Source organism: Antedon mediterranea, chromosome 4 (genome assembly GCF_964355755.1).
Source record: "Antedon mediterranea chromosome 4, ecAntMedi1.1, whole genome shotgun sequence".
In the NCBI taxonomy this organism is placed as follows: Eukaryota; Metazoa; Echinodermata; class Crinoidea; order Comatulida; family Antedonidae; genus Antedon; species Antedon mediterranea.
The window spans coordinates 18,405,469-18,419,497 of record NC_092673.1 but is presented as its reverse complement, the minus strand read 5'-3'; the positions used below and the strand labels follow the sequence as shown (position 1 = coordinate 18,419,497).

At 31.8% G+C, this 14,029-nt stretch overlaps 1 long non-coding RNA gene across 1 annotated transcript; it reads right to left on the bottom strand.

Annotated features, from left to right (window-relative positions):
- Window positions 1-4,889: 4,889 nt before the first annotated feature.
- On the bottom strand, window positions 4,890-11,775 carry LOC140047937 (uncharacterized). The gene is made up of 3 exons (XR_011844998.1): window positions 11,704-11,775; window positions 11,365-11,461; window positions 4,890-4,924 (listed from the first exon to the last, which is right to left on the bottom strand). It is a non-coding gene; the product is annotated as an uncharacterized lncRNA (long non-coding RNA).
- Between the last annotated feature and the right edge of the window lie 2,254 nt (window positions 11,776-14,029).

Genomic DNA, 14,029 nt, shown 5'->3' with positions numbered 1-14,029 from the left:
GTATTTCCATCCTATTAAAAAAATGGGTTTAGTTATTAGTAGTTTTTGAGAAATTATTGATATACAATATAACACACTTTAATTACGCATCACATACATACAGTATCATGTCATGGCTCAAACATTTACCATCTAGAGATTGGATGAAAGAGCATCACGTGATAACACGTAGATTTACTATTTTTTTACATTGGTTGTAAATTAGGACGTGAATAGAAATTACTATTTGCTAATAAATTACATCAATTTGTACAGTGCGCCACCTATAACTCCTGTATCCAAACCAAAACTTGAGTGCTGCTGTTTATAGTCTACCGCCTTCAACATTGAAAGATGGAGGAGAGAGGAGAGAGAGAGAGAGAGATAAATTGAATAAAAGTTTACTTTGGAACAGTAGGTAAAATGTTTGAGCCATAATATAAAACAACAAATAGTTTTACTATAAACTTTCAAAGCAAATAATATTTGGATACTTCCAGATACAAATGAAATATTAAAACAACAACAACACATTACAATTATAGTTGACTTATAAATGAATATCTAAATCAAAACAAAACTACTCCTCAGATATATATGTAATGGAGTGTCACCATCCTGGAAAGGAATCATACTGAAGTTTATAAATACTGACAACAGACATTATGTGAAATTGTTTTTTTTTTTGGTAAATACAAACAACAACAATTACTGCTGAATGGTTCACTTCATCAGATCTATACAATGTTAGCTTATTACACTAGCAAATCTCTGTACATTTACCTTATTTTGCAATGCTACTGGTACCCCATGCTGAATGAGACAAGTCACTATTTCTAAGGTAGGGTCTTCATGTCTCAGATATGAATGTAATGGAGTGTCACCATTCTGGAAAGGAATCATAATAAAGTTTATAAATACTGACAACAGACATTATGTGAAATTGTTTGTTTTTTGTCAATACAAACAACAACAATTGCTACTAAATATTGTGGTAAATAATCATAATTATCATTATTAATAAATGAGTAGAACAAAATAGAATGGTTTACCACAGCATATCTATAGAATGTTAGCCTATTACACCAGCAAATCCCCGTACATTTACCTTATTTTGCAATGCTAATGGTGCCCCATGCTGAATGAGACACGTCACTATTTCTAAGGTAGGGTCTTCATGTCTCAGATAGTAATGTAATGGAGTGTTACCATACTGGAAAGGAATCACAATAAAGTTTATAAATACTGACAACAGACATTATGTGAAATTGTTTGTTTTTTTTTTCAATACAAACAACAACAATTGCTGCTAAATATTGTGGTAAATAATCATAATTATCATTATTAATAAATGAGTAGAACAAAATAGAATGGTTTACCACAGCATATCTATAGAATGTTAGCCTATTACACTAGCAAATCCCTGTACAATACCTTATTTTGCAATGCTACTGGTGTCCCATGCTGAATGAGACACGTCACTATTTCTAAGGTAGGTGTACGTACACTCCACAGATATGAATGTAATAGAGTGTCACCATCCTGGAAAGGAATCATAATGAAGTTTATAAATACTGACAACAGACATTATGTGAAATTGTTTGTTTTTTTTCAATACAAACAACAACAATTGCTACTAAATATTGTGGTAAATAATCATAATTATCATTATTAATAAATGAGTAGAACAAAATAGAATGGTTTACCACAGCATATCTATACAATGTTAGCCTATTACACTAGCAAATCCCTGTACATTTACCTTATTTTGCAATGCTACTGGTGCCCCATGCTGAATGAAACACGTCACTATTTCTAAGGTAGGTGTACGTACACTCCACAGATATGAATGTAATAGAGTGTCACCATCCTGGAAAGGAATCATAATGAAGTTTATAAATACTGACAACAGACATTATGTGAAATTGTTTGTTTTTTTTCAATACAAACAACAACAATTGCTGCTAAATATTGTGGTAAATAATCATAATTATCATTATTAATAAATGAGTAGAACAAAATAGAATGGTTTACCACAGCATATCTATAGAATGTTAGCCTATTACACTAGCAAATCCCTGTACATTTACCTTATTTTGCAATGCTACTGGTGCCTCATGCTGAATGAGACAAGTCACTATTTCTAAGGTAGGTGCAGTATATCCACTCCACAGATATGAATGTAATGGAGTGTCACCATCCTGGAAAGGAATCATAATGAAGTTTATAAATACTGACAACAGACATTATGTGAAATTGTTTGTTTTTTGTCAATACAAACAACAACAATTGCTGCTAAATATTGTGGTAAATAATCATAATTATCATTATTAATAAATGAGTAGAACAAAATAGAATGGTTTACCACAGCATATCTATAGAATGTTAGCCTATTACACTAGCAAATCCCTGTACATTACCTTATTTTGCAATGCTACTGGTGCCCCATGCTGAATGAGACACGTCACTATTTCTAAGGTAGGGTCTTCATGTCTCAGATAGTAATGTAATGGAGTGTCACCATACTGGAAAGGAATCACAATAAAGTTTATAAATACTGACAACAGACATTATGTGAAATTGTTTGTTTTTTTTTTCAATACAAACAACAACAATTGCTGCTAAATATTGTGGTAAATAATCATAATTATCATTATTAATAAATGAGTAGAACAAAATAGAATGGTTTACCACAGCATATCTATAGAATGTTAGCCTATTACACTAGCAAATCCCTGTACATTTACCTTATTTTGCAATGCTACTGGTGCCCCATGCTGAATGAGACAAGTCACTATTTCTAAGGTAGGGTCTTCATGTTTCAGATATGAATGTAATGGAGTGTCACCATACTGGAAAGGAATCATAATAAAGTTTATAAATACTGACAACAGACATTATGTGAAATTGTTTGTTTTTTTTTCAATACAAACAACAACAATTGCTACTAAATATTGTGGTAAATCTATATATAAATTTACGTAAGGGCAAAATTCGGTAAATCGCGCCTTACTTCTAGAATGTTTACTCGATGGTATATAAAGATGGTTCGTACTTTCGATACTGATTTTAACCACCTGATGTAACCCTGTTTACTAATTAAATGGAGTTCGATAATTAGTTATTGACGATTAAAACGAATTTAGGTTCAACGATTTGCCCCAAATAGGGGTGTTTTCCGATCGTGGTATACACTGTCCAATGCATGTCTATCTTGAAAAATACCCGCATACAATAATACGAGGATGCTTCGCATTTTCCTATCTCCTCCTACGATAATTGTTTTTAATGGATGAAAACCGGTTGAACAGCTCGAGTACAGCATCATAATGTTGAAGACAGACCTATTTTCTTAAAAACATACTATTTTGATAGATTTAATATACATTTATACAAATGTATTGATTTCCGATGAATGGAACATTCCAATAATAACTCTTTGCTTTAACACAAGTACCACCAGCTGTAGGTAAATTTATTGGCCCGTGGGGAATTAACCTAAAACCTATATATAGATAAGTATTGCAATACTTGGACATTACTGTAAATACGTATTAACATTTGTGGTCGCCATTGAATTTAATGTGAGTGTGGGTACTGTTAGATGTATAACACAATCATGTACAAATAAACGTATTACTGTGAGTGCCCTACTGTTATATAGAACGTACAATATACAAATAAACTGTAGTACTGACAGTTGCTTCTCAGCGTTTGTATTAATTAATAATTACAAAGAATATAAACGTTGTAGTGGTACGTGTATCGTTACATGTACTATGCTATTTCAATGGACTATAACAGTGACAGTTTTAACAAAGTATTAAGTCGCAAATGTGTTACTGTATCAAGTGGTATATTATTTATAGGCCTATGAGTAGGCCCTACTGTTATATAAAACGTACAATATACAAATAAACTGTAGTACTGACAGTTGCTTCTCAACGTTTGTATTAATTAATAATTACAAAGAATATAAACGTTGTAGTGGTACGTGTATCGTTACATGTACTATGCTATTTCAATGGACTATGACAGTGACAGTTTTAACAAAGTATTAAGTCGCAAATGTGTTAATGTATCAAGTGGTATATTATTTATAGGCCTGTGAGTAGGCCCTACTGTTATATAAAACGTACAATATACAAATAAACTGTACTACTGACAGTTGCTTCTCAACGTTTGTATTAATTAATAATTACAAAGAATATAAACGTTGTAGTGGTACGTGTATCGTTACATGTACTATGCTATTTCAATGGACTATGACCGTGACAGTTTTAACAAAGTATTAAATCGCAAATGTGTTACTGTATCAAGTGGTATATTATTTATAGGCCTATCAAAGTGAAAAACATATTTCGTTACTGAGTAGATAAATAATATATTAAAACATTGTTCTTCTTTGTACCCATATCCTCTTCCCCATCCCTCAAAACTAATGTTACACACAAAACACAAATTGGGTTTGTTTAAATGAGTCCAAATAACAAATTTGGACTCATTTTGTGACAAGTTTCTCTTTCGGAAGTAATTCCCAGTGTGCTAATTTCAGTTTAATACATAAATCATCGTGTCTATTTATTCGTTTCTGTAAACAATAATAACTATTATCGTCCTGCAGTACGTACATTAAAAAAAGCATTTTTTTACGCTGAAATTACTGTGTATTCGAGAACCATCTGTGGGCACGACCTAGATGGTACGCGAGCGAAGCGAGCGTACCATCTAGTAATCATAATTATCATTATTAATAAATGAGTAGAACAAAATAGAATGGTTTACCACAGCATATCTATAGAATGTTAGCCTATTACACTAGCAAATCCCTGTACATTACCTTATTTTGCAATGCTACTGGTGCCCCATGCTGAATGAGACGCGTCACTATTTCTAAGGTAGGGTCTTCATGTCTCAGATAGTAATGTAATGGAGTGTTACCATACTGGAAAGGAATCACAATAAAGTTTATAAATACTGACAACAGACATTATGTGAAATTGTTTGTTTTTTTTTTCAATACAAACAACAACAATTGCTGCTAAATATTGTGGTAAATAATCATAATTATCATTACACGTCACTATTTCTAAGGTAGGTTGTGTATATTCAATCCTCAGATATGAATGTAATGGAGTGTTACCATCCTGGAAAGGAAAGCATTTTTTTGTAAGGTAAGAGAGGGAGCAGGTTATTAATTAATAATTATTTGTTAATAAAATCAGATTCTATTAATTTTTTGTAACATAAACCTTTTTTATTTGTTATTTTATTATTAATCAATGTAGTCCCATTTTATTTCATCTTTACAATTAATTAGACCATTGTCAATCATTGTTATCTTTACAGCTACATATGAGCAATTTATATTTGTTTTACGGTCAAAAATATTTAAACAAAATTATACTGATTCACCTGAATCTATATATAAATTTACGTAAGGGCAAAATTTGGTAAATCGCGCGTTATTTCTAGAATGTTTACTCGATGGTATATAAAGTTGGTTCGTACTTTCGGTACTGATTTTAACCACCTGATGTAACCCTGTTTAATAATTAAATTGAGTTCGATAATTAGTTATTGACGATTAAAACGAATTTAGGTTCAACGATTTGCCCCAAATAGGGGTGTTTTTCGATCGTGGTATACACTGTCTAATGGATGTCCGTCTTGAAAAATACCCGCAGACGATAATGCGAGGATGCTTCGCATTTTCCTATCTCCTCCTACGATAATTGTTTTTAATGGCTGAAAACCGGTTGAACAGCTCGAGTACAGCATCATAATGTTGAAGACAGGCCGATTTTCTTTAAAAAATACTATTTTGATAGATTTAATATACGTTTATACAAATGTATTGATTTGCGATGAATGGAACATTCCAAATTATTTGGTTTAACCATACTTGCATACCTCCATGGTTTAACACAAGTAGGTCAATTTATAGACCCTTGGAGAATAAACAGAAATAGTATTGTAATGCTATACAATACTGCAAATAGGTATTAACCACGTTTGATCGCCATTTGAATCAAAAGTGTGTTGGTACTGTTAGATATAATATTAAACAAATATACTAATAAACTTTATCACTGTGAGTGTGGGTAGCCCCTACTTTTAGATTATAAACACATAATAATATAATACTTTAATACTGTCAGTTGTTTCTCAACATTTGTATTAATTAATAATTAAAATATAAACGTATTAGTGGTCTTTAAAGGTACTTTACTACAGTATTTCAATCGACCATGAGACAGTGACAGTTTTAATAAAGCATTAAATCGGAAATGTTTTACTCTATTTAGTGGCATATTATTTATGGGCCTATAAAAAAATATTTCGTTACTGAGTGGATAATAAAGAAATATAAAGAATAATTTAATATAAAGAATATATTAAAACATTTTTCCTCTTTGTACCTATCCTCATCCCCACCGCTCAACTCTAATGTTAGATATAATACAAAACCCTAAACTCTAATAGATACAAAATTGGGTTTGTTTAAATGAGTCCAAATAACAAATTTGAACTCATTTTGTGACAAGTTTCTAGGTGCTAATTGTGGTTGACTACATAAATCACTGTGTCTATTTGTTTCTGTAAACGACAATGTTTTATAGTCCTGCCGTACGTACATTTGAAATCGCCATTTTTTTTACGCTGAAATTACTATGTATTCGAGAACCATCTGTGGGCACGAACTAGATGGTACGCGAGCGAAGCGAGCGTACCATCTAGTATAAAAAATTACAAGTAGATTGTTTTTGTTCATTAAGAAAAAAGATAAATGTTATATGATGGATAACTGTATACTTTAAATCAGTTATCATAAATCATATAACTGTTTAGTTATTATTTTAATTTGGTTTCTTTTAATAAAATTTGATTTTTGTTAATGGGCTTACTTTAGCCTATTACTTAATGTAAGTTATTATTCATGTACACTGCCTTATTTTTCCATGTTACTGAACCACGCTGTGTGAGACATGTTACTATTTCTAAGGTAGGTACTGAATACATATACAAATATGCATGTAATGGAGTGTCACCATCTTTCTTTCGCAATGTTGCTGGTGTATAATATTGACAACAGACATTATGTGAAAATGGGGTTTTTTTGTCAACCCAAACCATAGCAAGAATTACTGCTAAATAATGTGGTCAATAATAATAATAATGAGAACAAAATAGAATATGGTAGAGAAAGTTGGTACATCCTTTCAGTACTGATTTTTAACACCCAATGAAACCAATATCATAATTAAGTTAAGTTAGATATTAACGATAACAAATTTAATTTAAACCATTTGCCTTGATGAAAATCATATCATATCATGAAGCCCGATACCATCCCATCATCAAATGTACCAAGACAGGAATTTGGTGAACAATACCATGCAATAAACAAAATTAAGGTAATTCTCAGGATGACAATTATATTTGACTACATAAATTCCAACATATCTGTATTTATTTGCTTTGTGTACAGTGCGACTTAGACAATTTTCAGTTATTTACTGAAGTTTATTTATTCGAGAACCATCTGTGGGCACTTAATTACCAGTATATCAAATTTTAACTGGCAACTTTAATAGAATCATTTTTTCCAAAAAGTCATAAGATAAGATACGGCACTGTTTGAAAAGAATAATTTCATATTAAATTTCTTTTTGAAATTGCATTGCTCAAACATTTTTACTAAACTAAACATTTTTCTTCCTTTTGTGCAAAATGTTTGTTTGGAAAAGGATCTCTTTTAAGCCCATATTCATACTGTATGTGATAAGACTGACAGAAGTATTTTGTTGTAAAGTACTGTAAGTAAAGGCCGGGAGCAGGTTATTAACAATTAATAATCCTTTTTTATTGAAATCAGATTCTATTTTTAACATAAACCTTTTTTAATTTGTTATTTTATTAATAGTCAATGTAGCATGTCCCATTTTATTTCGTATTTACAATTAATTAGACTATTGTCAATCGTTATCTAGTTAAAGTACATACAGTAATAATGAGCAATTTATATTTGTTTTAAGGTCATAAAAATGTTAACAACATTGTAAGGACGTTGGACTGCTGATCGTGAGATCGAGTTTCGAATCCAACTCTCGCTGCATTGCTTGTATCCTTAGGCAAGATACTTTACTTACGTTTGCCTCTCTCCATCCAGGTGTATAATTGGGAACCCGCTTAGATCAAGACACAACTTTGCGCTTATTACTAGCTGCGTTATGGGAGAATGTTTCCATAGGTGTTTGATCAGGAAAATGTTCAGCGCTTAGAGGTTTAACAACATTAGGCGCTATATAAATCCAGGATATTATTATTATTGTAGGTTACTATTATGAAGATTTTTCATTGAGAAAATTAAAGATTTATGTTATTTGATAGGTAACTGTACACTTTAAATCAGTTCATAAATCATATTAACTATTTAGTTTTTTATTTGGTTTATTGTAAGTCTTTACTTTTTCTCTAATTGTAACATTTTTCACAATATCATGTTTTGTATGCTTCATTTAGATTCTGCTAAGCTTTGATTTATTTATATTATTATTTTTAGCCTAATGTGGTTAATCAGTGCATGCAGGTTATACCCCCATCATCAGTGTGTATTTATATTATTATTTTTAGCCTAATGTGGTTAATCAGTGCATGCAGGTTATACCTCCATCATCAGTTTGTATTTATATTATTATTTTTAGCCTAATGTGGTTAATCAGTGCATGCAGGTTATACCTCCATCATCAGTGTGTATTTATATTATTATTTTTAGCCTAATGTTGTTAATCAGTGCATGCAGGTTATACCCCCATCATCGGTGTGTATTTATATTATTATTTTTTGCCTAATGTTGTTAATCAGTGCATGCAGGTTATACCTCCATCATCAGTGTGTATTTATATTATTATTTTTAGCCTAATGTTGTTAATCAGTACATGCAGGTTATACCTCCATCATCAGTGTGTATTTATATTATTATTTTTTGCCTAATGTTGTTAATCAGTGCATGCAGGTTATACCTCCATCATCAGTGTGTATTTATATTATTATTTTTAGCCTAATGTTGTTAATCAGTACATGCAGGATATACCTCCATCATCAGTGTGTATTTATATTATTATTTTTTAGCCTAATGTGGTTAATCAGTACATGCAGGTTATACCCCCATCATCAGTGTGTATTTATATTATTATTTTTAGCCTAATGTTGTTAATCAGTGCATGCAGGTTATACCCCCATCATCAGTGTGTATTTATATTATTATTTATAGCCTAATGTGGTTAATCAGTGCATGCAGGTTATACCTCCATCATCAGTGTGTATTTATATTATTATTTTTAGCCTAATGTTGTTAATCAGTGCATGCAGGTTATACTCTCCATCATCAGTGTGTATTTATATTATTATTTTTAGCCTAATGTGGTTAATCAGTGCATGCAGGTTATACCCCCATCATCAGTGTGTATTTATATTATTATTTTTTAGCCTAATGTGGTTAATCAGTACATGCAGGTTATACCCCCATCATCAGTGTGTATTTATATTATTATTTTTTGCCTAATGTTGTTAATCAGTACATGCAGGTTATACCTCCATCATCAGTGTGTATTTATATTATTATTTTTAGCCTAATGTTGTTAATCAGTACATGCAGGTTATACCTCCATCATCAGTGTGTATTTATATTATTATTTTTTAGCCTAATGTGGTTAATCAGTACATGCAGGTTATACCCCCATCATCAGTGTGTATTTATATTATTATTTTTAGCCTAATGTTGTTAATCAGTGCATGCAGGTTATACCCCCATCATCAGTGTGTATTTATATTATTATTTTTTAGCCTAATGTGGTTAATCAGTACATGCAGGTTATACCCCTATCATCAGTGTGTATTTATATTATTATTTTTAGCCTAATGTGGTTAATCAGTGCATGCAGGTTATACCTCCATAATCAGTGTGTATTTATATTATTATTTTTAGCCTAATGTTGTTAATCAGTACATGCAGGTTATACCTCCATCATCAGTGTGTATTTATATTATTTTTAGCCTAATGTGGTTAATCAGTACATGCAGGTTATTCCCCCATCATCAGTGTGTATTTATATTACTATTTTTAGCCTAATGTGGTTAATCAGTGCATGCAGATATCCCCATCATCAGTGTGTATTTATAATATTATTTTTAGCCTAATGTGGTTAATCAGTGCATGCAGGTTATACCTCCATCATCAGTGTGTATTTATATTATTATTTTTAGCCTAATGTGTTTAATCAGTGCATGCAGGTTATACCTCCATCATCAGTGTGTATTTATATTATTATTTTTAGCCTAATGTGGTTAATCAGTGCATGCAGGTTATACCCCCATCATCAGTGTGTATTTATATTATTATTTATAGCCTAATGTGGTTAATCAGTGCATGCAGGTTATACCTCCATCATCAGTGTGTATTTATATTATTATTTTTAGCCTAATGTTGTTAATCAGTGCATGCAGGTTATACTCTCCATCATCAGTGTGTATTTATATTATTATTTTTAGCCTAATGTGGTTAATCAGTGCATGCAGGTTATACCCCCATCATCAGTGTGTATTTATATTATTATTTTTAGCCTAATGTGGTTAATCAGTACATGCAGGTTATACCTCCATCATCAGTGTGTATTTATATTATTATTTTTAGCCTTATGTGGTTAATCAGTACATGCAGGTTATACCTCCATCATCAGTGTGTATTTATATTATTATTTTTAGCTTAATGTTGGTAATCAGTGCATGCAGGTTATACCCCCATCATCAGTGTGTATTTATATTATTATTTTTAGCCTAATGTGGTTAATCAGTGCATGCAGGTTATACCTCCATCATCAGTGTGTATTTATATTATTATTTTTAGCCTAATGTTGTTAATCAGTACATGCAGGTTATACCTCCATCATCAGTGTGTATTTATATTATTATTTTTAGCCTAATGTGGTTAATCAGTGCATGCAGGTTATACCTCCATCATCAGTGTGTATTTATATTATTATTTTTAGCCTAATGTTGTTAATCAGTACATGCAGGTTATCCCTATCATCAGTGTGTATTTATATTATTATTTTTAGCCTAATGTGGTTAATCAGTACATGCAGGTTATACCTCCATCATCAGTGTGTATTTATATTATTATTTTTAGCCTAATGTTGTTAATCAGTGCATGCAGGTTATACCAACATCATTAGTGTGATATTGCAAAATAATTGTAATTCATTATATAAAAAAATGTTATAATAACTAATAAAGAAAATTACAATCTCTATAATTTTAAACTTTAATTAAATTTCTTCTTTGATAATATTATAAAAATAATGTACATCTTGTTTTAAATACCTTATTGATAGATTTCACAAGATCTGGTTGCGTCTTACAGATTTGTTTAATTTTTTGCAAATTACTCCCGTACCACAAAGCTTCTTCTAATTTGTTCCTGTTAAAATGTAAGAAATAATGAATTATTACACTATTTTATGAAAATGATGATTGATGGAAATAATCAATATCATTATATTTGATGAGAATGAGCCCTTTAATTGTAATATTTATGATTTCATAATCTTTAAAGAAAGTTTTAAAGTATTGCTAACTATTCAAACATTTTAATTTGTTTTTAACAGTTTACATATTGGAGCTGGTTATTTTTGTTGGATTTGAAATAAAAAACAAACGTACCTTTCCATTTCAAAAATACAGCGTGTTCATTTAACAATTATTAATACTGATAGCTTCTAGTGTAAAAGTAAGCCTACACATTCTGTTCTGAAAATATGAAAGGTAAAACATAATTTCATCAGACAGAAACCTTTGCATTAAAGGCTACGACAATTCAATTGCACCTGTATGCTGGTGTTACTGAATGAAGATGACCTGTATGCCGGTGTTACTGAATGAAGATGATCTGTATGATGGTGTTACTGAATGAAGATGACCTGTATGCTGGTGTTACTGCATGAAGATGACATGTATGCTGGTGTTACTGAATGAAGATGATCTGTATGCTGGTGTTACTGAATGAAGATGATCTGTATGCTGGTGTTACTGAATGACGATAACCTGTATGCTGGTGTTACTGCATGAAGATGACCTGTATGATGGTGTTACTGAATGAAGATGATCTGTATGCTGGTGTTACTGCATGAAGATGATCTGTATGCTGGCATTACTGAATGAAGATGACCTGTATGCTGGTGTTACTGAATGAAGATGATCTGTATGCTGGCATTACTGAATGAAGATGACCTGTATGCTGGTGTTACTGAATAAAGATGATCTGTATGCTGGCATTACTGAATGAAGATGACCTGTGTGCTGGTATTACTGAATGAAGATAACCTGTATGTTGGTGTTCATGAATGAGGATGACCTGTATGCTGGTGTTACTGAATGAAGATGACCTGTATGCTGGCATTACTGAATGAAGATGATCTGTATGCTGGTGTTACTGAATGAAGATGACCTGTATGCTGGCATTACTGAATGAAGATGATCTGTATGCTGGCATTACTGAATGAAGATGACCTGTATGCTGGTGTTACTGAATGAAGATGATCTGTATGCTGGCATTACTGAATGAAGATGATCTGTATGATGGCATTACTGAACGAAGATGACCTGTATGCTGGTATTACTGAATGAAGATAACCTGTATGCTGGTGTTCATGAATGAAGATGACCTGTATGCTGGTGTTACTGAATGAAGATGACCTGTATGCCGGTGTTACTGAATGAAGATGACCTGTATGCTGGTGTTATTGAATGAAGATGACCTGTAAGCTTGTGTTACGGAATGAAGATGACCTGTATGATGGTGTTACTGCATGAAGATGACCTGTATGCTGGTGTTATACTGCATGAAGATGACCTGTATGCTGGTGTTACTGAATGAAGATGACCTGTATGCTGGTGTTAGTGAATGAAGATGACCTGTATGCTGGTGTTACTGAATGAAGATGACTGTATGCTGGTGTTACTGAATGAAGATGACTCCTGTGCTAGCATTACAACATATTGTACTTTAGATTTTTAAACAAATAAAGCCTATTGTGTACATTGTGCGATTGTAAAATCTAAGTTTATCACCAAGTTAATATTAAACTGGCCATGGTCTCATCTTTAAATATGAAAAAAATTATTTTGTTCATAATAATTGATTGACATATCTTGTTTTGTGGATTCATTTTCCCAAATGGCAATTATGACTTTTCTTTAATTAATACACAACAAATGGCTGCCATTCAGTTTGGCCGCTATACTTTACACCCCAAAAAACCAGCAAAAACATCCCTCTAGGCAATTGTGAGTATCACTATCAGAAAAACTTATCAGTTATTTGGTCAACAATTTTGTTAATATTCTACTATATAATCTATGAACCACCTATTGATAACACATTTTGAAATGAGCTTTACCTGAATATCTTGTTGCTAGGGGTAACAGACCCACATAAACACAGCAAATCATTATTATTAATCAATACCCTGGATTTTTCAAATTACAAATTTACTGTAGGTTTACCAATCATCTGTCTTATAATTATAAGTACAATGGCTATAATAAACCGTTCAACTTAAATAAGGTTTATCACAAATAGCTTGATATCACGGCATTGCACAATGCATGGTGGGAAGGAATCTGGTGTTCAATTATTTGCACTTAACCTTACTGCACAAAATATCTATCCTAATATTGCAGCAAACTGAAAAAATAGAGCTGTTAGTAGGTCCCGGAAAATGCACTTATTGTACTTCGAAATATGAAATGAAATTACCTATGACCAGCTTTATGGTTTGGGTTTAGCTAAGAAAATTTTGAAAACTAGAGATGCAAGTCTTCAACAATTGCATCTTATAATTTGATAACATCAGGCCTAGAGGCTTAAAAAAGTAGTCCGTTTTGGCTTAATATGGAAGGGGGGGGGGGTGCGTCCACAGACCATTTTTAGTCGGGAAAATCAGTGAACCTTGCAAGTGTATGCATGCATAACATCTGGACTTCCGAG